Here is a 26,184-nt window from a genome sequence, read left to right as displayed (position 1 = left end):
TTGCTCCTTTTCTAAAGATAACTTTAATCTCATGATGTTTTCTTCACTGTCTCCTAGGTGTTCCCCAACTAAAAGCAGCAGATTTGGGCAAGGCCGAACATTTTCAGCTGCGCGGGCATGGTAAGTGTCAGCATCAGATGCCTAAACTCAGCTGCAAATAAAAGGAAGGTAGGCTTAAGCAGAGCGGCCATTGTTTGAATGTGCCAGTGACAGAGTGGGAAGGCTTTGGTGTGAACAGGCAGATTTATAGTTAAGGAGAGGTAAGCCTTTTTAGGTCAGAGTAGTCAGAAAGGAATGCTCCTCCTGTCAGATATGGAAATTTTGGATACCTGACTGTTTCCCTGATGACTACATCTGCAGGAAATGTACCCAACTTCAGCACCTGGCTGACTGGGTTAAAAAGTTGGAGCTGGGATTGGATGTGCTCCGGATCATTCATGAGGCTGAAGACATTAATACTTATATGAGACTTTTGAATAGGTGGTGAGACACAGAGTCAGGCTTTGGACTGTAGATGGGTGACCACCAAGGTGCAGGATTCCCCTGTGACCATTCCCCTCAGCAACAGGTATACCTCTTTGAATACTGCTGGGTGGGGGGGGAGGGGGGCAGTAACCCATCAGATCACGGCAGCAAAAACCAGCCCTGGTGGTAAAGTCGCTGACTCTGAGGCTCAACGGGGAGGGTAAAGTCGGGCAGTGCGGTAGTTATAGGGGACTTGATAGTTAACAGGATAGAAAGTAGATTCTGTGGCCACAAAAGAGATTCTGTTGCCTCCTGGGTGCTAGGATGTAACAGAGTGGCTGCAGGATATTTTTAATGGGAAGGATGAACAGCCAGGGATCGTGGCACATATTGGCACCAATGACATGGGCAAAAAGGGGGAAGAGGTCCTACTCATTGAATATATAAAGTTAAGAATGAGGCCAAAGAGAAGGACCTCCAAGGTAGTAATCTTCAGATTACTCCCAGTACCACGGGCTAGTGCAAGTAGGACTGGGGTGAAAGCAGAGATGAATAAGTGGCTGAGGAGATGGTGCAGGGACAGGATTTCAAGTTCTTGGAACCTTTTCTGGGAAAGCAATGACCTGTACAAGAGGGACAAGTTGCACCTGAAATGGAGGGGAGTCAATATCCTAGCCGGGAGGGTTGCAAGTTCTATTCATGAGAGTTGAAACTAGTTTTACAGAAAACTGAGAACTGGAACATCAGGTTGGTAAGGGAAGGATCGAACCAGAGGTAGACATCAGGGATAGTATTGAAAGGCAAAATCAAAACAACAGATATGATTGGTTGGATAGTTTGGAGTATTATATTTTAATGCTTGGAGTATTATAGTAGGGAAGGGTGATGACCCTAGAGCATGGATCAGTGCGAGGAACTATGATGTTGTGGCCATTACTGAAATTTGGTTGAGAGAGGGGCAGGAATGGGTGATTAATGTACCAGGTTTGTAAAGTTTTAGAAAAATAGAGCAGGAGGTAAAAAAGGGGGTGGAGATGCGCTATTAATCAGGGACAATGTCATAGCTGCATTCAGAGGAGACATAATGGAGGGGTCAGATACTGAGTCCATTCGGGTTGAACTCAGGAACAGGAAAGTGCAATCACACTGATAGGATTGTCCAACGGATCCCCTGATAGCCTCTGGGACATTGAGGAACAGGTATGTAATCAGATTAAGGATATGTGTAAACAAATAATGGGGCTGTTTTCATGGAGATTTCAACTTCCCTAATATAAGCTGGGACCTTATTAATGCAAGGGGTCTAGATGGGGCAAAATTTGTTAAGTGTATCCAGGAAGGTTCTTAAATCAGTATGTGGGTAACCAACGAGAGGACCTAGCATTGGGTAATGAGTGTGCCCAGGTTACTGACCTTTCAGTTAGGGAACAGTGACCACAACTCCTTAACTTTAGATAAAAATAGGTATGGTCCTTATGGGAGAGTTTTAAATTGGAATTGGGCAAATTATGAGGGCATTAGGCAGGAACTAAGAAGAGTTAATTGGGACCACCTTTTCTTGGCAAGACCACAGAGAGCTGATGAATTTAGTCCAGAAGAAAAAGGGAAAGTATGTAAAGATTCAGAAATTAGAATCAAATGGAGCAGATGACGAGTATTCAGAAGCCAGAATAGAACTAAGGAAGAGAATTAGGAAAGCCAGTAGAGGCCATGAAAAGATCAAGGCAAATCCCAAGGCATTCTGTACATACATCAAGAGCAAGAGGATAACATAAAGCCAAAGAGAGAGCATGTAATCGAGCAAAAATTAGTGGGAAGTTAGAGGATTAGGAAGCCTTTATAAACCAACAGAAGGTAACTAAAAAAATCATTAAGAAGGAAAAGATAGAACACAAAAGTAAACTAGCCAATAATACTAAAGAGGATACCAAAAGTTTCTTCAGATACATGAAGTGTAAAACAGAGGCAAGGGTGGATATCAGTCCATTAGAAAACAATGCTGGAGAGGTAGTGATGGGGGACAAGGAAATGGCAGGTGAACGGAATAAATATTTTGAATTAGTCTTCATTGTGGAAGCCAGTAGCAGTATGGTGGAAGCTCCAGAGTATCAGAAGTCATGAAATGTATGAAATTACCGTTACAGAGAGAAGGCTCTTGGGGAAAATGAAAGGCCTGAAGGTAGATGAGGTCACCTGGACCAGATGGTATGCACGCCATGGTTCTGAAAGAGATGGCTGAAGAGATTGTGGAGGCATTAGTAACAATCTTTCAAGAATTATTTGATTCTGGAATGGTTCTGGAAGACTGGAAAATTGCAAATGTCATTCCACTTTTTAAGAAGGGAGGGGGACAGAAGAAAGGTAACTACAGGCCTGTTAACCTGACCTCGGTGGTTGGGAAGATGTTGGAGTTGATTGTTCAGGATGTGAACACATGATAAAATAGGCCAGTCAGCATTGTTTCCTCAAGGGAAAATCTTGCCTAACAAACCTGTTGGAGTTCTTTGAAGAAATAACAAGCAGGTTAGACAGAGGAGAATCGATTGCTGTTGTGTCCTAGGATTTTCAGAAGCCCTTTGACAAGGTGCCACACATGAGGCTGCTTAACAAATTAAGAACCCATGGTATTACAGGAGAGATTCCAGCATGGAATCCAGCAGTGTATTTTGTGAATAAAGCAGTGGTTGTTTGGCAGGATACAAAGAGTGGGAATAAAGGGAACCTTTTCTGGTTGGCTGCCAGTGACTAGCGGTGTTCCACAGGAGTCTGTGTTGGGACCACTTCTTTTTATGTTGTATGTCAATGATTTAGATGATGGAATTTGTAGCTTTGTTTCAAAGTACATTTATTTTCAAAGAATGTGTAAATTATACAACATCGAGATTTGATTGCTTACAGGTAGCCACAAAGCAAGAAACCTGAAAGAATTTGTTACAAGAATCACCCCTTGTAGGCACAAGAGAGAATCTGTATTTACCGCCAAGTACCTTTATTGTCTCAACGGAAGAACATGTGAACTTAGACAACCAATACCTGTGTGCAAACCAGCTAAGTTTTCCTGACCTTCCATGAACAGTCAAAGAACAGAAAATATAATACCGGTTAAAAAGGAGTTTCTACTGCTGGCCACATGTTCCTCATCGTCCTTTTACAAATCTCCAGGTGTCAGCAGGGCACCTCGCATCCCCGATAGCTGTTCTCCTACAGAGTTAAAGTCACTAGCACTGCTTTTATATTCCTTTCTTACCAATTCAGATATTGCATTCCAGTGTCATTGGCTGTAGGTCATGTGTCTGGCCTTTAACACAGCTAGTGGCTCTGCTGCAAGCCAGCATCCATCTATTGCCTTCTTCGCAGCAAGTGACAATCGGTAATTTATTTCTCTTGTCACAAGGGGGCGTTGGGAATGGACCCAAATGCAAATCACAGACACTGTAGTTGTCTGAACAAGACTATGTCTATTAACAATACTAGGGAAGCCAAGGAGCGAGGAAAAAATATCAACCTGGACATGAGTGTAAAATAACAAACTGGAAAACCTGGACTAGGACTTGAGACTTGAACTTGACTGAGAACTCGGGTCTTGGCCGGGACTAGGTACCTGCATCTTGACTTGGCTCTTGACCTGGAACTCGGACTCAAGCTCAGACTCAGACTTGACTAGACTTGACTCTTCTTGGACACAGGACACAGAGCCAGGACTCTTTTTGGACACAGGACACAGAGCCAGGACTCTTCTTGGACACAGGACACAGAGCCAGGACTCTTCTTGGACACAGGACACAGAGCCGGGACTCTTCTTGGTATGAGTTTCTGATGCTGAGCTTCCAGATGTGGGTTTCAGACGCCAAGCTTCCTGGTGCGGGTTTCTTGACAGGGATGGTCCAGAAAAGGAATAGATGGACCCCTGAGCTATTTATGTTGCAAGCTCGAAATGAGGATCAGTTGCCTCAATTAAAGGACCCAATGGAACAAGGAAAAACAGAAACAACCAGAATACAGAATCCACAGACCGGACCGTGACAGTACCGCCACCCCCCGCCCCCCCTCCATGGGAGCCTCCTGATGATCCAACCAGCTTTCCCAGATTATCGATGATCCAGGTGAGTTGGAGGGGGGTGGTTTCAACAAGGGGGACCCCCGGCTGACCAGAGTTTAATGGCAGTGTCTGTGTTGCTGGGTCCATGTTTGGCTGGACCGTTCTGTCACAAGGGGGCGTTAGGAACGAAACCAAATGCAAGATGCAGACACTGCAGTAGTCTGAACAAGACTATGTTTATTAAGAATACTAGGGAAGCCAAGGAGCGAGGACAAAATATCAACCTGGACGCGAACATAAAGTAACAAACCAGAAAACCTGGACTGGGACTTGACTGAGAACTCAGGTCTTGGCTGGGACGCTCTTTGACTAGAACTCGTGCTTGGCTTGACCAGGAACTCAGGCTCGTCATGAGGCATATGAAGACCCTGCTGCCCCCCTCACTGGACCCCCTGCAGTTTGTGTACCGTCCCAACCGCTCAACAGATGATGCCATTGCCACCACCCTCCACCTGGCCCTAACCCACCTGGACAAAAAAGACATATGCATTCAAATGCTGTTCATAGACTTCAGTTCAGCATTCAACACAATCATCCCTCATGATTGGAAAGCTGAGCCTACTGGGCCTGAACACCTCCCTCTGCAACTGGATCCTGGACTTCCTGACTGGGAGACCTCAGTCAGTCAGGATTTGGAGCAGCATCTCCAGCACCATCAGTTTGAGCATGGGGGCCCCACAGGGCTGTGCGCTCAGTCTACTGCTGTTCACTCTGCTGGCCCACGACTGTGCTGCAACACACAGCTCGAACCACATCATCAAGTTCGCCGATGACATGACTGTGGTGAGTCTTATCAGCAAGAACGATCAGTCAGCTTCCAGAGAGGAGGTGCAGCGGCTAACGGACTGGTGCAGAGCCAACAACCTGTCGCTTAATGTGAACAAAACAAAAGAGATCGTTGTTGACTACAGGAGTGCATGGAGCGACCACTCCCCACTGAACATCGACGGCTCCTCGGTAGAGATCGTTAAGAGCACCAAATTTCTTGGTGTTCACCTGGCGGAGAATCTCACCTGGTCCCTCAACACCAGCTCCATAGCAAAGAAAGCCCAACAGCGTCTCTACTTTCTGCGAAGGCTGAGGAAAGTCCATCTCCCAAACCCCATCCTCATCACATTCTACAGGGGTTGTATTGAGAGCATCCTGAGCAGCTGCATCACTGCCTGGTTTGGAAATTGCACCATCTCGGATCGCAAGACCCTGCAGTAGATAGTGAGGTCAGCTGAGAAGATCATCGGGGTCCCTCTTCCTGCCATCATGGACATCTATACTACACTCTGCATCCGCAAAGGAAACAGCATTATGAAGGACCCCGTGCACCCCTCATACAATCTCTTCTCCCTCCTGCCGTCTGGGATAAGGCTCCAAAGTATTTGGGCTCTCACGACCAGACTATGTAACAGTTTCTTCCCCTAAGCTATCAGACTCCTCAATACCCAGAGCCTGGACTGACACCTTGCCCTATTGTCCTGTTTATTATTTATTGTAATGCCTGCACTGTTTTTGTGCACTTTATGCAGTCCAGTGTAGGTCTGTAGTCTAGTGTAGCTTTCTCTGTGTTGTTGTTTTTTTTAACGTAGTTCAGTCTAGTTTTTGTACTGTGTCATGTAACACCATGATCCTAAAAAACGTCTCATTTTTACTATGCACAGTGCCAGCAGTTATGGTCGAAATGACAATAAAAGTGACTTGACTTGACTTGACTTGAGATTCAGACTTGACTAGACTTGGACTTTTCTTGGACACAGAGCCGGGACTCAACCGTGGACACAGGACACAGAGCTGAGACTCTTCTTGGACACAAGACACAGAGCCGGGACTCTCCTTGGACACAGCACACAGAGCCGGGACTCTCCTTGGACACAGGACACAGAGCTGGGACCTTTCCTGGACACAGGACACAGAGTCAGGACTCTCCTTGGACACAGGACACAGAGCTGGGACCTTTCCTGGACACAGGACACAGAGTCAGGACTCTCCTTGGACACAGGGCTTGACCCTTCTTGGATGCCGGACACAGAGCCGGGACCTTTTTTGGCCACTGGACACAGAGCTGGGACCCTTCTTGGTATGAGTTTCTGACGCCGAGCTTCCTGATGTGGGTTTCGGATGCTGAGTTTCCTGGTGCAGGTTTCTGACAGGGATGGTCCAGCAAAGGAATAGCTGGACCCCTGAGCTATTTATGTTGCAAGCCTGAAATGAGGATCAGCTGCCTCAATTAAGGCACCCAATGGAACAAGGGAAAACAGAATCAACCAGAATACGGAATCCACGGACCAGACCGTGAACCGGAATGCGGACCTTACGGACCGTGACAGCTGCTTGTTCTCAATCAGTAACATGTGTGAATCAGGCAGAACAGATACAGACTCCAACAGTCAAAAATCTGCATGTTCCATCCAACCAAAGGACATCTCACAAATAACTTCTTATCTGGAAATGACCTCTAGTCCAGCAGATTACCTGAGGCATCATTATATTGACTTTAAAACACTGATCAAGCCAAGAGACTCTCACAAAATGGAGAATCTCTTCATAAAATGGTAACCTCCATCTCCTCCCTCCTGGCAAGAACAAAGGTAATTGGTCTGTCTGCTTCCACTGCCCTTAATTCATTTGAACTCACTGCTTTGCTGACTGTAGTTCTTTCTGGCCAACAAACCCAATCAAAAGATAATAATAAAGACCAATACCCAATGCGCAAGAGAAAGAGGGAAAGAACACAAACCATGCAAACAAAAGCGAGCATCAACATTCTGAATTGGGTTGAGTCCTCAGATCCAAACCCCACAGTAGGCCCAAAGCCTCAGTATATTATCAGGCACAGAGCACAGCAGCCTGGGCAATCTTCATAGCCTCAGCACCATGATGAGAGGAGTGAACATCGCAGAGAGTGAGTGAAATTGGCTCTCAACTCTGATCCCAAGATGCCTGGCCAGTGTGCAAACTGTCCAGACAGCTTAATGTACCTCGCATTAGGACCTGGAAACCACTGCTGCGAAGGGCTCCGGGCCAAGACCATGCCGCCCAACAGCTTGCTCCGGGCTCAGATTTTGCCACTCTCAAACTCTTAAAATCGGCTCGGCAGCCAGACTATCCAACCTCGCACCCAGGCCAGTTGTACAGGCATCAGAACTCCTCCGCCCAACTTCTCCTTTCTGAATGGCGGCTCACTCCGTTTGTGTCAATTCTGCAACACACCAGCACAGCTCATCCCCGAACTTGTTTCGCTTTCACTTGCCACTTCATTGCTAGTGGTGATAATTTACAACAATTTACTACAGAAAAGGTGTTGTTAGTAATGTTTTTAGTCAAATTTCTTGCCTTTTGAACTACCAGTGGAATGTCGCATACGCTCAGTAGTGCCATCTTAACCGGAAAGTTTGCAAACAATATGAAGAGAGGTGAAGGGGCAAATAGTTTTGAGGAAGTAGAGAAGCTGCAGAAGGACTGAGACAGATTAGGAGAATGGGCAAGGAAGTGGCAGATGGAATACAGTGTTAAGAAGTGTATGGTTGTGCACTTTGGTAGAAGAAGTAAAAGGGTAGACTATTTTCTAAATGGAGGAAATACTTGGAACTCCTTGTACAGGATTCCCTAAAGGAAAATTTGCAGGTTGAGTCTGTGGTGAGAAAGGCAAATGTGATGTTAGCATTCATTTTAAGAGGATTAGAATATAAAAGCAAGGAGGTAATGATGAAGCTTTATAAAGCACTGGTGAGGCCTCACTTAGAGTATTGTCAGCAGTTTGGGCCCCATATCTTAGAAAGGATGTGCTGAAACTGGAGAGGGTTCAAAGGAGGTTCACAAAATGATTCCAGGATTGAACGGCGTATCATATGAAGAGCATTTGATGGCTCTGGGCCTGTATTCACTGGAATTCAGAAGAATGAGGGGTGACCTAAGAAGGCAGAACGGAGTGGTGATGACACTAAATGGCGACTCCTTTGCTTGCATGTTCATAAACAGTTCCATTTCCATCTTTAATATCTTCATTTTTCCCTTTCAGGGTTCTTTTGAAGACCCTGTCCTGGAGTTACACGCTGACTACAGTTCTTTGCGGGAATGGGATCCGCTGTCAGGGTTTCATAAGCAGCCGTTGTTGTTCGGCACACTGAGGGCTCGGCCTAAGAGTCTGGCTCAAATTTGGAAGCCTAGGATCTTGGGGCTCTGGAGATGGGCGGATTGAGGGTCGGTGTCATGACAGGACACCCATGTGTCGTTGGGGGTTTCGGAATATCTGCGGTTGAGTGCCTAGTTTTTAGGGTACAGAGCTAAAAAAAAAAGCGACGTGGTGGACGTAAACCATCGTAAACCAGCGAGTTGTTATGTCTCCCTGCTCGCTGGGAAAATGGAGACATCTCTTTCTCCTTTATTAAGGAGAGAGAGAACCTGTGGTATGTTGAGTACGAGGTGAAACGCAAAGCCTTTGGGATAACTGCAAGTCAGTGCCTTTGCTGTTGCCTTGTTCACGCTTGAGTGCTCAGTGGTGGGTGCCATGCTTTTTCTTGCCGGTGGGGGTTGTTTGCTGCTGCTTACACATGGGAGAGGGGAGTTGGGGGTTACTTTGGGGTTCTAACATTTGACTGTCATTCATTCTTTAGGACACTCCTCTGTTTTCATGATGGTTTGCGAAGAAAAAGCATTTCAGGATGTATATTGTATACATTCCTCTGACATTAAATGTACCTTTGAAACCATTGAAACTCATCGAAACCTATCTACCTACTGATAGAATTGGTGTGGAGAGGATGTTTCCTACAGTGGGACAGTCTAGGACCAGAGGACACAGCCTCAGAATAGAGGGGTGTCCTGTTAGATTAGAGATGAGAAATTACTTCAGCCAGAGAATGGTCAATCTGTGGAAATCATTGCTACGGGCAGCTGTGGAGGCCAAGACTTTATGTATATTTAAGGCAAATGTTGATAGATTCTAGACTGGTCAGGGCAGGAAGGGAAATGGGGAGAAGGCAGGAGATTGGGGCTGAGAGGAAGAATGGATCTGCTATGATGGAGCGGTAGAGCAGACTCGATGAGTCAAATGGCCTAATTCTGCTTCTATATCTTATGATCTCATAACTAGGGAGAGGGCAGGACCACTCAGGATAAAGAGGGGAACATTTGTTTGGATCCTGAGAATGTGAGCAAAGTAATCAGTGAGTACTTTGCTTCAGTACTTACCAAGGAAAAGGGTATGGAGAACCAGAGCTGAGTGCATAAATACATTAGGGCATTTAGAGCTCAAGGAGGAGGAAGTGTTGGGCCTCCTAATGAGTATAAAGTTGGATAAGTCCCAAGGACCCAATAGGATTTACCCCAATTTATTGAAGGAGGCAGGAGACGAGATTGCTGGCGCCTCATGTCCTCTGTAGTGCGGGTAAGGTCCTGCAGGACTGACGAGTGGCTAAGACTGTACCTCTATGTAAGAAGGGAAAATCCTGTGAACTATAGACCAGTGAGTCTCACGTCAGTTGCAGGACATTTGCTTAAGAATATTCTTAGAGATAGAATATATGAGCATTTGGAAACCCATGGCCTAATTATGGAGAGTCAGCATGCCTTTGTGAGGGGCAGGTCATATCTTACTAACTTCATTGAGTTTTTTCTTAAGGTGACAAGAGAGATTGATGAAGGCAGGGCAATGGACGTTGTCTACATTACTTAGTTAGGCATTTGACAAAGTGCCTCATGGGTGACTAATCCAGAAGATGAAGATGCAGTGAATTAGCTCTTTAGATTCAGAACTGGTTTGCATGTAGAAGATGGGAGAAGTTGAGGGGACTTATTTGAGCTGGAGGTCTGTGATTAGTGGAGTTCTACATGGATTCGACTAATGTAGATGGATGCGTTAGTAAGTAAGCAGATAATACCAAGATTGGTGGAGTTGTGGATGGTGTAGAATCCGGGCATAGAATAGAGCATGACAGATTTGTTGCAGATATGGGCAAAGAAATGGCAGATAGAGTTTAACCCAGATAAATGTGAGGTGACCCACCTTGGTAGGGCAAATGGAAGGAGACAGTACACAGTTATGGTCAAGATTCTTAACAGAGTTACTGATCAGAGAGATCCGTAGATCCAAGTTCAATGCTCCTTAAGGTCGATAAGGTGGTTAAGAAGGCTGATGGAATTATTTTATTAGTCGAGGCATTTTATTAGTGCTTAGGCCACATCGGGAGTATTGCAGACAGTTCTGGTTACAGCACTATAGGAAGGACATTGAGGTTTTGGAGGGGGTACAGAAGAGGTTTACCAGGAGGCTGTCTGGTTTAAAGGGCATGTGCTATTATGAGAGGCTGGATAAATTTGTGTCATTTTCTCTGGAGCTCAGGCTTAATTAAGGGAGATCTCATAGAAGTCTATAAGATTATGAGAGGCAAAGATAGTGTAGACCGGGACTATCTATTTCCCAGGGCTGAAATGTCTAATACCAGATGGCATTGAATGTGAGAGGGCATAGGTTCAAAGAAGATGTGAGGGGTAAGTTTTTTACTCACAGAGTGGTGGATGTCTGGAATGTGCTGCCTGGTGTGGTGGAAGAGACGAATATATTACAGGCTTTTAAAAGACATTTGGATGCGCATATGAACGTAAGGAAGATGGAGGGACATGAACATTGTGTAGGTAAGAGGAATTAGTGTTTGGGTATTTCTGAATTGCTTTTTAGTTGGTTCAGCACAATGCTGTGGGCCGAATGGCCTGCTCCTATGCTGTGCAGTTCTATATAAAACTTACTTCCCCGTATTCTTCGATCCAGCAATTCCTCCTGCCTCACCGAACTAGAAATGTATTGCTCCAGAAAATTATCCTGTACACTCTGTGCTTAGTGATATTAATCTTCTAGTTTATAACACAGGCTTTTATTTCTCCAAAGCAACCACTACATAGTTTTCACAAATATCTGTAATCTCTTTGAATGCTGTTCCTTCTGTCCTACTCATCCATCCATAGAAATACATGGCATAAGTAGGCCTTTTGGCCCATTGAGCTTGTGCTATCCATCAATCAATCATATCAACTAATTCTACTCTTGTTTTTTATTCTCAGCACTCCATCATCAATTCCCTCAGATTTCTACCATTCAGCTACACGTTAGGGTTAATATAACTTAACAGCCTGCACACCTTGGGATGTAGGAGGAAGCCGGTGGGCGGTGGGGGAACCAGAGACCTTGGTGCCTCACCTACTCTTGGGGTTCTTGCAGGTAGAGTGATAAAAGACCAGTAGCCCATTCCTAGAATGAGAGGCTTGTTGAGAAGGAAGGGGGAAAGTTGGGCCTCCGGAGCTTAGAAATACAGATCGAAAGGTCTTTGGAAAGATAATGCTGGGAAGAGTTCAATCAATGGTGGAGTCTCTACCACAAAACCAAAATGAAGAGTTTCTTCCCTCCTTCCTCTAAAGTTGTGAATCTTGAGTTTTCTCTATGCCAGTGAGCTTCAAAGACAGAGTCATTCAGAACTCAGCTGTTTTCTTAGATTACAGGGCATTAAGATATAGCAAGTAAATCAAGGAGAGTCTGAGATTGTCAGTTGACATCTTACTGTTCAATCTCACAGGTCTGCCTCTCCATCTCCTCTTGTTTTCTGATCAATATTACCTCAAAATATCCTGCAGCCGCTGCACTCGAGGAGCTGAAATATGATCTCACCACTTCTCATGAGGAAGTGGCTTGAATCTACTGAACAAGTAGTTCATTGCCATGGTAAAGCAGAACTGGAAGTTCACCGTGTGTTTCTAAATACAAGTATAGAACTATAAGGAGAAATATACAATTTCCATCAGACCAGATTGACTTGCTTCTGTACCTTCTGTACTTACACAATTAAAGGCTTGATATGCTGTAACAGGTAGCTAGCCTCCTGACTCACCAAAATATCTCTGCACAGCCCAAGTCAGGAGTTTGATGGAATTCTTGCCTCTTTAATCCCAACAATATTCAGCCTATTTGTAGATTGCTGGGATTGTGCGTTAACAAGGAGTGAAGCTAAAGATCAGCAGATTCAGATTCTGAGGGATATGGGTGGGTGGCTAAATTGTTGAGATGGAAATCATGAAAGTATTGAATGCTGAGGTAAACATGGACCCAATATTTCCTCCTTCAGTTATAGTCTTATAAAAGGAACTAAAAATGGATCTAATTGTTGGATATTCCTGGGAAGAAAGTGGGGAAAAAAGGAACGATGGTGGAATTTGTGAATGAGAAGTGATAGGTATTATGACTTAATGGTTTCATTCAGTTCCACAATATTGGGGCAGCACAGTAGCATAGCAGTCATCATAATACTTTACAGTGCCAGCTGTAAGTTCAAGATTTGCTATCTGTAAGGAGTTTCGTGCATTCTCTCCACCGCACCACGGGTTTCCTTCAGTTTCCATTTCAAGTTAAGATTAGTAAATTATGAGCATGCTATGTTGGCACTGGAGATATGGCAACACTTGCAGCCTGCCTCCAGCCCAGTCTGAACACAAACAATGCATTTCACTGTATTTCCATTAAAGTGTGACGTTCACACCATCAGGCTGGAGGTTATCCAAACAGATTGGGGTGTCGCTGCTGCGTCATAGGAGGAGACCCTGGCCTGATACATTGGAATGGGAAGTCAAATTGAACAAACTCAATGAGTGAGCCTCCACAACTCCAAACTCAAGAATTCCAAAAGTTCACCACACAGTAGTTTTTTTTTTCCTAACTTTCTAAATCCCCACAGTAGGATCACCAGTGCAAGTGAAATTTTTATAGTTGGATTTCTCCATTATTGCAGTTATACATTATAAAGATCAATGTTGCCCTGATAAAATCTGTAGCCTATCTAATACAAATCCCTCCACAATCCAGAACTTTTGTATGAACAGCGGGATATCATATCCTGTGATGCATGTGACAGCATTGCGCAACATCTCAGACAGGCTCAGAAGAGTGGTTCAGAAGTGAAGACACTGCTGGAGAAAGGTTGCAACTCCTTGTCTGGAACCCAACGTTCTCTGGTGAGTTAATGGGGATGTGAAAGTGTACGTTTGGACTCCAACAGCAATGATGCCAGAAATTCATCTTCACTCAGAATTTCACTAAAATAATTTGTTTTTAAAGGTGTCCAGCAAACGTTCAAACACCTCCAGATTCTGCCCTTCCAGGGTGACTGGTGGAGATGCTGGGTTTGGTTGATGCGTGTGCGACACTCATGTTAAGAGTGAGTCAGCACATTGAAATGTCTGGTTACATTTTCCCAAAATATATTTGTTCAGCAAGAAGTCATGGATGGAAGATCCATCCCAGCTTCTCCAAGGCTCTCACAAGCCAGTCTTCTGATGCTTTAGATATCAAGACAAAACTGATAACTCGGAAAATAGAAAAGGCTTTCAAATTTGACAACGTCCCAGTGGTAGAACTGAAAGTCTGCTAACTTGAATAGTCGCATCTCTGGCCCCATTTCCATATTCAACTACTAAACTACTAATATGCACAATTGCCTAGGAAGTCCTTTTAATAAAAAGGCAAGAAAATCCAATCTAATCACTGCCTAGTAGGTTCACTCTGAGTTCTCCACAGAGTCTCAGAAGGAGAATTCAACAGCATTTTTCAGCAAACTGGACTCACCAACATTCAGATTGGGTTTCACAAGGACTTCACAAGCCAATACTGAGCTTGTCCAGAGAGCTGAATTCGAAACAATCTTCCATTGTAATGCCACAAGACATCGCAAAATGAGGCCATGCAGTCTGTTGGGTCTACTTTGACAATTTCCTGGCGTGACTGTGACTGGCAGGATGATCTCTCCTGGCTTGTGAATTGATGTAGTGGGGATTGGAAAAGCCAGCAAAGGAGTATCAGTAATTCCCAAACCTTCCCTGCGGTCTCCATACAGGAGCCTGCTGGTCAGAAGGATACTTGCTGCAGGATGGACAATGTTTAAATACATGTGGAACTGCCAAAGCTAATGAAGCAGTCTGTGCAGGAGATCTCCACAATCTATAAAATGCAATTCAGTTACGCACCATGGCTACTCTGACAGTGCCACCCAAACCTGCATCTCCACTGACCTAGGCCAAGGTGCCTGAGAACGTCTGGCTTGGAAATACTGCCAGTCCTTCATTGTTAGTGTCTTTGAACACCCTGCCCAACTACATTGTGGGAGTACTGACCTAAAATAAAACCAGCCATGATCAAATAGACTTGATTGGCTGAATGACCTAATTCTGTTCTGGTCTTACGGTCTCGCCAGAGGAACGTTAGCACTTAAAAGAAGGGACAAGCAGTAAGTGTTAACCTTGCATCCACTCCCTGATTACAGAAAATATTTGTGCAACAGAGTGAAATGACTGTTAAAATTGAGAAGAAATCAAAAGTAGGTAGGAAGTCTCAAAGTGAAGTCTGGGCCCAGAGTGAATTGTTAGGCAGCATGTTCTAGGCCCTGAGCCTTTTGCTGCAGTGGTACCTGGGTCCTAATGTGAGGTATGATCTGCTGGCCCAGGTAAACTGGAAAGACAGGGTGTCAGAATTGGAGGGAGAGCCAATTTTGCTCATTCTTCTGTGATGTTCACTCCTCTCTCCATGGCGCTGAGGATATGAGACTGCCCTGGCTGCTGTGTTTCATGAAGATTTGTCCCGCTAATATGATGAACTGAGACTGAGGCTTTGGGCCTAGTCCGGGCTGCTCCAAGGATTTGGATCTAAGGACTCAACTTGATTCGAAATGTTCTTGCTCGCTCCTATTGTTTGCATGAATTGTTTTTTTTTCCTTTCTCTATGCATCGGGTGTTGGTCTTTTTTTTAATTGGGTTATTTCAGGTATTTTGCTTTGTGCCTGTTTGTAACCAGACAAATCTCGAGGTTGTATAATTTTTACATTCTTTGATAATAAATGTACTTTGAAACTTCTTTATAGGAAGGATGTGGACCTTTGGAGAGCGGAGAGGGTGCAGAAAGGATTTACCAGGATGATGCCTGGACCAGAGGAAATGTCATATGAGGATAGGTTGGGTGAGCTAGGGTTTTTCTCTTTGGAGTGAAGGAGGATGAGAGGTGACTTGCTAGAGGTGTGGAAGATGGTGAGAGGTACACATCAAGTGTATTGCAAGAGACTTTTTCCTAGGGTGTAAATAGCTAATACAAGGAGGCAAAATTTTAAGCAGATTAGAGGAAAATATAGGAGAGGTAACATCTATATTTTTTTACACAGAGAGTGGTGAGTGCATGGAATGCTCTGCCAGAAGTACTGGCAGTGGCAAGTACATTAGGGGCATTGAAGAAACTCAGGTAAGGAGCCATTTGGGATGTCAGAGCAGATGCGGGTTCGGAGATGCAGACCTGGCTGCAGAGCATTTTACGGCCTGCTACTCCAAGGCATCGAAGTTGGTGCGCAAAGGTGGCATACGGTATAACGGTAGGAGATTGTCTCGGATATTTCACTCTCTATTGGGCAATGATAATGTAGGCTGCCACAGCCTTTTGCCCTTGTCTGGTGGCGTGACAGGCGACATGGGAGCTGTGCAGCCTCCATGTAGTGAGGACTAAGCCTCAATGATCAGGCTTGCCTGCTGCTGCTGGACCAGGTGAGAAGACGTGTGAGTGTTGTAGTGTGGCATCCGAGCTTGGCTGGGGACTGGCCTCTCCCGTTAGTGCCACTCTCCTGTGTTCGAGCAATGGAGTAACAGGCTGGACTCCGTGCGTTTGTGGACTGCTGGGAGACTGTACCATCAGAGTCTTGGACTATCTATATTTTCTTAAATGAATATGCTTTTTTGCTTGCTATTTTGTGTGTTTGCACCTTGGCCTCAGAGGAACATTGTCTCATTCAGCTGTATCTATGTTTGTTTGAATGATAACTAGAGATGATTTGATTTGATTTTGATTAGGAACTCTAGATAGGCACATGAATGATAAGAAAATGAAGATTATGTAGGAGGTAAAGGTTAGATTGATCTTAGAGTAGGTTAAAAGATCGGCACAGCAACGTGGGCTGAAGTGTTCTATGTAATACTTCCCCATGCTCATCTGTAACTGTCTCATTTTGCTTTCTGGTAGTTGGTGTACACTGTACTGATGGTAAGAACAATGTACAGCAGAATTTGTTACTTCTACCTGGATGGAACTGATTTTCTTTGTTTGCTTTGGTCTTCTCAGTGTGAAAACTTCGTTCAATCTTACAAAAAAGAGCTTAGCAAATTGCTTCAAAAGTCCCAGGAGGAAAAGGACATTTGTTGGGTAAGTTTAAATGATATCCTTCAGGTATTCTTCACGTTTGCAAAGAGGGATATTTAGTAATTATTGTTCAGATATTTCTTTATGGAAATGTTTAGTTGAAACAACGACTGCTTACATTCACCATTATGAATCGTGAGACTGGTAGGTGATAATATGGAGGGAGCACAGGGGTCTTTGCTGCATGACAAGGTACGTAAGCTGCTGATTCTGTCTGCTGTGGCCCACACTAATTTGGGCTGTTTAAAATATCGCAGATAGTTAATGTTATTATTCCACGAGGATGTATCCCCCTTATTTTACAAAATGCCTTTGGAATTACAAATGGGCATGATTGATCCATTTGGAAAGCTAAAAAATCTGCAGATACTGGTAGTTAATAATATAGTTAATAGTGTAGTTAATAAAATGTAGTTAATAGTTGTGTTTGATGTCAGCAAATTGTTGCTGTACTTCACCAACGCCATCTTAAACTGGAACACGGCTACCTCAACTGCATCTCCTCCCATCTTGCTTCCCTCTGATGGCTCCATTCACCTGTTCTTAACCAAGGAAACTTACCCACCCGTGCTTCCATATCCACAGCTTCCTTCCCCTAGGGTCAACTACATCTGTTACATTTCCTCCTTTTACACCCTCTCCCCTCCCCACACCAAAAATGGTTTCCCTGTCCACTTTGCAATGGTTTCCTGGTAATTTCCATTACCTCTGATGTCATGTCATCAAGAGACATCACCTTCCCATCCAGCATTCCAAAGGGATCATTCCTAACATAGTGGTTTATTCATCCACCTCCTGTCCTATTCACACCATTTTCCCTACAGCTGCAGGAAAAGTAACCCCTATCCATCTACTTCCTTCCTCACCAAAGGCCCCAGACATTCCATCCACAAGGGAGTGATTCCCATTTCCTTCCCCCAGACTTTGCTCATTGGGTGCTCACATTGTGGTTTCCTGTATATTGAAGAAAGCAAAGATGAATTGGCTGACCACTTCAGAGAACACGTCTGAGACGTCTGTAAGGACATCCTGAATTTCCGGCTGATTATTGCTTTAATTCTCCATCCTGCTCCAACTCTGAACTCTCTGACTTTGCCTTCATTTCTCCAATGTAACCCAACATAATCTTGGGGAAAAGAACCTTATTTTCCCATAGCTGTGCTACAGTCATCAGGGCTGAATATTGAATTCAACAATTTCAGGTAGCCAGCCAATATAGTTTGTGTCAAGACTGGCCAGTTGTGATGCGGCTTCATCAAATATAACATTTAATTCAAATTTCAAAGTAAGTGTATTATCATTGTGCAAATGTTAGCATGTACTCGCAAACACGAGAAGGGCTGCAAATGCTAAAAATTCAAAGCAACACACACAAAGTGCTGGAGGAACTCAGCAGGTCAGGCAGCACCTATGGAAAAGAATAAAGAGTCGATGTTTACTCTTTTCCATAGATGCTGAATTCCTCCAGCATTTTGTGAGTATTACCTTGATTCATTTTCTGACAGGCATTTACAGAAAAAAAAAGACATAATCAAATTTTACAAAAAGCTATCCATAAACAAAGGCCAGCTATAAACCAATAAGTAAAAGAAGATAAACTGTGCAAATAAAATTATAAAGAGCCCTTGAAAGTTATAGAATCAGTTAGGAGCAGTAGAGAATTTCTCACATTGATTTCTGTGTTATGTCTAGATGGCCCATTATAGGAAGGATGTAGAAGCTTCAGAGAGGGTACAGAGATTTACCAAGACATTGCCCAGATTAGAGAGCAGGCCTTATGAGAATATGTTGAGCTAGCTAGGGATTTTCTCTTTGGAGAGGAGGATGAGAGGTGAAATGATAAGATGCATAGATTTAGTGGACAACCAGACTTTCCGAGGTGGTGGTGGGGGGGGTAGTTGGGAATAAGCTAATATAAAGGGATCAGAATCAGGTTTTTTACCAACAGCATGTGTCATGAAATTTGTTAACTTAGCAGCGGTTGTTCAATGCAATAGATAATGTAGAAGAAGAAAAATAATAATAATACTTAATATAAAGTAAATCAATTACAGTATACATATATTGAATAGATTAAAAATTGTGCAAAAACAGAAATAATGCATATTTTTAAAAGTAAGGTAGTGTTCATAGGTTCAATGTCCATTTAGGGATCGGATGGCAGAGGGGAAGAAGCTGTTCCTGAATCACTGAGTGTTTGCCTTCAGGCTTCTATCTCTCCTACCTGATAGTAACAGTGAGAAAAGGGCACGCCCTGGCTACTGGAAGACCTTAATAATGGACGCTGCCTTTCTGAGACACCGTTCCTTGAAGATGCCCTGGGTGCTTTGTAGGCTGGTACCCAAGATATAGCTGACTAAATTTACATCCCTCTGCAGCTTCTTTTGGTCCTGTGCTGTAGCCCCCCCACCCCACCCCCCCCCCATACCAGACAGTGATGCAGCCAGTCAGAATGTTCTCCACGGTACATCTGTAGAAGTTTTTGAGTGCATTTGTTGATGTACTAAATCTCTTCAGACTTCTAATGAAGTATAGTTGCTGTCTTGCCTTCTTTATAACTGCATCGATATGTCGGGACCACGTTAGATCCTCAGGAATCTTGACACCCAAGAACTTGAAACTGCTCACTCTCTCCACTTCTGATCCCTCTATGAGGATTGGTCTGTGTTCCTTCACCTTACACTTCCTGAAGTCCACAATCGGCTCTTTTGTCTTACTGACGTTGAGTGCCAGGTTGTTGCTGTGATACCACTCCACTGGTTGGCATATCTCCATCCTGTACACCCTCTCGTCACCACCTGAGATTCTACCAACAATGGGTGTATTTATGTTATTATATTATATTATTTATATAAATTCAGCAAATTTATAGATGGTATTTGAGCTATGCCTAACCACACGGTCATGTGTATATAGAGAATAGAGCAGTGGGCTAAGCACACACCAGAGGCCCAGGTTCTGTAACTTCTCAATCAAGATTGTGGGAATGATGGTATTAAATGATGGTATTAAATGATGGTATTAAATGCTATGTACGACCTTAAATTGTATTAGTGAATGTTTGGCACATAACGATGATGTATTAACTAATTGAAGAATTCTATCCCAATTCTCACTAGAAATACTAAAACTAAGCTCTCTTTCCCAATCCTGTTTAGTCTTATAAAGAGGCTCTGAACGTATCTTCATAATTATTTTATAAAGTTTTGAAATAAGCCCTTTTTGAAAAGGGTCTAATTCAAATAAACTCTCCAAAATATCTGAAGGCACAAAATTTGGAAACGTAGAGAGTACAGAACTTAAAAAATGTCTGATCTGTAAATATCTAAAAAAATGAAATCTCGGCAAGTTATATTTGTTGGATAATTGTTCAAAAGACATGAAACAATTATCTAAAAATAAATCAGAAAATCTTAGTAATCCCTTAGTTTTCCAAGCTGAATAAGCTTGATCTATAATGGAAGGGTGAAAAAAACAATTAGATACAATAGGACTATTTAAAACGAATTGAGTCAACCCAAAAAATCTCCGAAATTGAAACCATATACGCAATGTATGTTTAACTATCGGGTTGTCAATTCGTTTCGGCAATTTAGAAAGAGCAAAAGGGAGAGAAGTCCCTAAAATAGAACCCAAAGCATAAGCTGATACCGATTTAGTTTCTAAACTCACCCAAGAAGGGCCAAAAGATCCACCCCCATCTTTCAACCAACATAACAAATATCTAATATTAACTGCCCAATAGTAAAATCTGAAATTAGGTAATGCCTTCCTTTTTTGTCTTCTGTAAATATGTTTTACCTAACCTGGGATTTTTATACTGCCATATATATGAAGAAATTTTAGAGTCAACATTAGTAAAAAAAGATTTCGGGATAAAAATTGGTATCGCTTGAAAAATATATAAAAACTTAGGTAAAATAACCATCTTAATAGCATTAATCCTACCTATTAAGGATAGAGACAAAGGTGACCACCTAGTAAACAAACCTTTAATCTGATCAATTAAGGGTAAAAAATTAAATCTAAATAAATCTTTATGGTTTTTTGTGATTTTGATCCCTAAATAAGTAAAAGAGTCATTAACTAATTTAAAGGGTAAATTTCCATAAATTGGGACCTGTTTATTTAATGGAAACAATTCACTTTTATTAAGATTTAACTTATACCCAGAAAACTCACTAAATTGAGCTAATAATGATAAAACTGCTGGAATGGATTTCTCCGGGTTAGAAATGAATAGTAATAAATCATCTGCATACAAAGATAACTTATGAATATCTGTCCCACGATTAATACCCAAAATATCCTGTGATTGTCTGATGGCAATTGCCAAAGGTTCTAAGGCAATGTTAAATAGTAATGGACTAAGAGGACATCCCTGTCTAGTGCCCCGAAATAGGCGAAAAAAGGGAGATCTTTGATTATTGGTAACCACTGAGGCTACTGGAGTATGATAAATCAATTTAATCCATGATATAAATATCGGACTAAAATTAAACTTCTCCAACACATTAAATAAGTAAGGCCATTCAACTCTGTCAAATGCTTTCTCTGCATCTAATGAAATCACGCATTCTGAAGTATCATGTGAGGGAGTATAAACAATATTCAACAATCTCCTAATGTTAAAAAAAGAATAACGATTTTTAATAAAGCCAGTTTGATCATCTGAAATAATTTTGGGTAATACCTTCTCCAATCTTGATGCCAGTAACTTAGAAAAAATCTTGGAGTCTACATTCAATAAAGATATAGGTCTATAAGAAGCACAATTAGTAGGGTCTTTATCTTTCTTCAATATTAGAGAAATGGAAGCTCTATAAAAAGATTGTGGCAAATTCCCTAATCTAATGGCCTCCTCAAAAACCTTACCTAACCAAGGGGAAAGAGTAGCGGAAAAAAATTTAAAAAATTCAACTGTATAACCATCTGGACCCGGTGCTTTCCCAGAATTCATTGAGGAAATAGCCCCCTTAATTTCTACATCCGTAATAGGAGTATCCAATATCAAAAGATCATCAGATGATAACCTTGAAAAATTTAATTTTCCAAGAAAATCAGACATGGTATTATAATCTTGAGGAAATTCAGATTGATACAGGGAGGTATAGAAATCTTGAAATGCCTTATTTATCTCATCATGATTTACTGTCAGATTCCCATTCTGCTGACCAATCTTAGTGATTTGACGTTTAACCAGAGCATTCTTCAATTGACTAGCTAACAGTTTACCAGATTTATCACTATGTATATAAAAATCAGATTTAGTTTTCATTAATTGATTTTCAATCGAGGATGTAAGTCCCATTCCCACAGAGAACCAAAGTCAGAGAGTAACTCCGGGCCAGAGTCTTCAGAAGAACCTTGAAAAGAGAAAAGAGAGATATCAAAGATATAAATGTTTCTGAAGATGCAAACAAAGGAGTCGCCATTTAGCGCCATCTTGACTTCACTCCATTATTTTCCCAGTTGTTCTCTAATTAAATTACACTTGCTTCCAAACCTTTACTAGTTTCGGCGAAAAGTAATTTTAATCAACCTGAAGTGATATTTCTTCAGCTGCTGAATATTTCCAGCATGATCTTTTGGATCCCATAATGTTGACGTTCGTCAGGACTACGGTCTCGGCCCGAAACGTCGACAGTGCTTCTTCTTATAGATGCTGTCTGGCCTGCTGTGTTCCACCAGAATTTTGTGTGTGTTGTTGTTTGAATTTCCAGCATCTGCAGATTCCCTGCTCTTTAAATACCCCGAATGTTTTAGCCTCCACCACCATCCCTGGCAAGTCATTCCACGCTCTCACAACCCTCTGTGTAAAAAAAAACTTACCCCTTATGTCTCCCCTAAACTTCCCTCCCTTAATTTTGTACATATGCCCTCTGGTGTTTGCTATTGGTGCCCTGGGAAACAGGTACTGACTATCCACCCTATCTATGCCTCTGATTTACTGATAGGAACTGGACCTCTGTGTAAGGAAACAGACTGTACGAATGTTTGTACGGGTTGTATGTACTTTGGGACCAGCGTACTGGTGTAAGAGCCTCCAAACAGCCAACAAGTGTACTGTAAGTAAACGTTATTTTTTGATGTGATACAGGAATAGTGTTAGCAGCCAGAAATAAAAAAGAAGACAGTGGGTGACAAATAGATCTGATTGTTTATTTTTCCTTCTGGAGTATTGCACTGAACCAACAAAACTGGGATCCGAGAGCCTGCCTTTCACACTGTGGTCACATCCAACTTAAAGACCTTAATATAATTTATACCAATATCAGGGGGGCTGCACTAGAGCCACCATGACTACAACAGGAACAAGGTATTCTGCAACGGTTATTTAGTGATAAAGCGCAGAGTAGGCCCTTCCAGGCACCGGCCCCGCAACCCCACGATCCCAATTAAGAGTTCAAGGCTTTAGATGTTTCAGAAAGGACAGGGAGGAAGGCAAAAGAGGTGAGGGCAGGGTATTGTTGATCAGAGATCAGAGAAAAGGAGGAAGTCATGGAGGTATTGTCTACTGAGTCTCTATGGGTGGAAGTTAGGAACAGGAAGGGGTCAATATCTCCACTGGGTGTTTTTTTATAGTAACAGGGACATCAAGGAGCAGATAGCGAGACAGATTTTGGAAGGATGCAATAATAACCAGGTTGTCACGGTAGGAGATTTTAATTTCCCCAATATTGATTGGCATTTCCCTAGAGCAAGGGGTTTAGATGGGGTGGAGTTTGTTAGGTGTGTTCAGGAAGGTTTTCTGACACAATATGTAGAAAAGCCTACAAGTGGAGAGGCTGTACTTGATTTGGTATTGGGAAATGGACCTGGTCAGGTGTCAGGTGTCTCAGTGGGAGAGCATTTTGGAGATAGTGACCACAATTCTATCTCCTTTACCATAGCATTGGAGAGGGACAGGAACAGACAGGTTTAATTGGAGTAAGGGAAAATATGAAGCTATTTGGCAGGAATTTGGAAACTTAAATTGGGAACAAATTTTCTCAGAGAAATGTATGACAAAAATGTGGCAAATGTTCGGGGGATATTTGTGTGGTGTTCTGCATAGGTACATTCCAATGAGACTGGGAAAGGATGGTAAGGTACAGGAACCATGGTATACAAAGGCTGCTGAAAATCTAGTCAAGAAGAAAAGAAAAGCTTATGAAAGGTTCAAAAAAACTAGGTAATGATATGAATCTAGAAGATTATAAGGCTAGCAGGAAGGAGTTTAAGAATGAAATTAGGAGGGCCAGAAGGGGCCATGAGAAGGCCTTGGCGGGCAGGATTAAGGAAAACCCCAAGGCATACTACAAGTATGTGAAGAGCAAGAGGATAAGTTGTGAGAAAATAGGCCCAATCAAGTGTGACAGTGGAAAAGTTTGTATGGAGCCAGAGGAAATTGTGGAGGTACTTAATGAATATTTTGCTTCAGTATTCTCTACAGAAAAGGATCTTGGTGATTGTAGGGATGACTTACAGTGGAATGAAAAGGTTGAGCTTTTAGACATTAAGAAAAAGGATGTGCTGGAGCTTTTGGAAAGCATCAAGTTGGATAAGTCACTGTGATCCTTCCTTGGGTAGGGAAACTGAACCTGTATGTAATTCAAATGCAGTCTCACCAGGGATCTAAATAATTAGAGGAAGACATCTCTATACTTGTACTCTGACTTTTTTTTCGCTGTGGGCTAAAGTAACATTTATCTTAATTACTCGGTATGCCCTCACGTTAACTTCTTGTGTTCTTTCACAAAAGAAAAGTTAGGAGGGGTAGTAGGACACTCCATTTCTCAAGCCTGCCCCACCGTTCACTATGATATATGTCCGCCTCAACTCCTTTTCTGTGCCATTTTCTTGATCTTTCAGATACACCTTGCAGTTATCTCTCTACTTAAAAAAACACATTGCCCTTCTTGTCACGCAGCATGCCATATGCAGCCAAAATGGTGACAAGACACAGTAGCATAGCAGTTAGCCTAATGCTACTACAGTGCCAGTGACCCAGATTCAATTTCACCATTGTCTACAAGGAGCTTGTACATTCTCTTCATGACTGCGTGAGTTTACTCCAGGTGTTCTGGTTTCCCCACATTCCAAAGACCTGCTGGTTACTAGATTAATTGGGCGTATGGGTGCAATTGGACAGCATGGGCTCATTGGGCTGGAAGGGTCTGCTACCATGCCGTATCGCTAAATAAAATTAACAAACATAGAAACGTAGAAAACCTACAGCAGAATACAGGCCCTTCGGCCCACAATGCTGTGCTGAACATGTACTTAATTCAGAAATTACCTAGGGTTACCCATAACAGGTTATAATCAATCTAGAGGAACTTAAGAAAAATGTAAGCAATTTTAAAGATCAGGTGCTTGTAAAATGAAAGAGTATTGTGAATTTGATAATACAAAAATATCTTATTTCTATTTGGATTTTTTTTTAGGCTGTTGATTACTGTAAGAAACACCGCTGGAATCAGGCCTAATTTCATATCACTGGTGGAAGGCAACAGAAATTGAATACTTAAAAAAATGCAAAGGCTCTTCCTTTAGTACCAGTTAAATGATGATTCTGCTTGTGTGTTTGCATGTTTCCTTTAAGCAATTTTGTGTTGCTGTAGCTTGTGCATTCAATGCAATCTCTTTTATTGTGAGATGTTACAGAGACGAGATTATTGGTAATCCTTTACTTCCATCGAATCAACATTGCCAGATGCTATATACGCAGAGTTTCAATGACAAATATTGATTGGGGTTTTGATTTCATCAACTGTAAAAATTCAGCAGACTAAAGTGCTTTAAGATCATGTTCTGTTTCTTAAATAAGCTTTTAGAGTTGTGGTTCATTCTCGTACCCTTCAATATCTGGCTGCTGAACCTGCCTCAAGTAGTCAGTCATACAAGGCTCAACACTTCCCTGCTGTAGAAGGCATCATAAACAAATCAACTTGAGAACACAGCCTTTCCTACCCAAACAAAACATGACACCACAGCAGATATATCAACACAGCCCTGTGGTCAGCCCTTCCATCATTTGAGGTTCCTATATGCAAACATTTTCCTCAAAGTGGAGTCCAGTGACCCAGAGGGACAAAATTGGTACTCTGGAAGATCACAATGGTAATCCATGTGTGGAGCCAAAACAGATGGAGGAGATCTTAAATGCATTTTTTGCATCTGTACTTACTCAGGGGATGAATACAGAGGCAAAGCAACATCAACTTTATGGACCCTGTACAGATTACAGAGGAGGAGGTGTTTGCTACCCTGAGGCAAATCAGGGTAGATAAATCCCCAGGGCCTGACAAGATGCTCCTTCAGACCCTACGGGAGGCAATTGCGGAAATTGCCAGAGCCCTTGCAGAGATATTTTAAAAAGGGATCATGAGGAGAAACTTCTTCACTCAGAGGGTTGTGCGAGTGTGGAATGAGCTGC

The 26,184-nt window shown here is 42.6% G+C and overlaps 1 long non-coding RNA gene across 1 annotated transcript; it reads left to right on the top strand.

Moving 5' to 3' along the window:
* Positions 1–684: 684 nt before the first annotated feature.
* Positions 685–25,555, top strand: LOC132391262 (uncharacterized). The gene is made up of 4 exons (XR_009511146.1): positions 685–13,549; positions 16,686–16,766; positions 22,721–22,831; positions 25,193–25,555. It is a non-coding gene; the product is annotated as an uncharacterized LOC132391262 (long non-coding RNA).
* Positions 25,556–26,184: the final 629 nt, after the last annotated feature.

This window comes from Hypanus sabinus, chromosome 1, assembly GCF_030144855.1.
Source record: "Hypanus sabinus isolate sHypSab1 chromosome 1, sHypSab1.hap1, whole genome shotgun sequence".
Taxonomy (NCBI): Eukaryota; Metazoa; Chordata; class Chondrichthyes; order Myliobatiformes; family Dasyatidae; genus Hypanus; species Hypanus sabinus.
The sequence above is the reverse complement of the archived record's forward strand: the minus strand, read 5'-3'. Positions and strand labels throughout refer to the sequence as shown.